Raw genomic sequence first — 393 nt, 5'->3', positions numbered from 1 at the left:
GAGGAGGGTCTAGCCACAAGCAGCATTAAAATTAACAGCGAAGGGAAAATTCCAGCAGTGTGGCCATCCTCTTCCTCCCCCAAGACACACAAGTAACAAGCAAACCAACTGCAGGTGACAGCAGTACGGTTCTTTCCCTTCCTGATGATTTTGGATTTCAGTACATCCCCCCAAGGCTGAACTATCTGAGATGAGATAAATAGATTTAACTCACTGGCAGTACTGGTCTAAGACCAGTCAGCCCACACCATTTACCTCACAGGCTCTGGTCCTTATGTGTCAGGCAAAGAATCTGCAAATCCCAGTACACGGAGAAACGCTGCGCAAAAAAACGGCCACGTAGCACCAGCCACACCCCTGGAGACACAGAGAGACCCCCAGCAGCCAGAGCGT

The sequence above is a fragment of the Buceros rhinoceros genome, unplaced genomic scaffold (assembly GCF_000710305.1).
Source record: "Buceros rhinoceros silvestris isolate BGI_N320 unplaced genomic scaffold, ASM71030v1 scaffold24423, whole genome shotgun sequence".
Lineage (NCBI taxonomy): Eukaryota > Metazoa > Chordata > Aves > Bucerotiformes > Bucerotidae > Buceros > Buceros rhinoceros.
Note: the sequence above shows the minus strand (reverse complement) of the source record.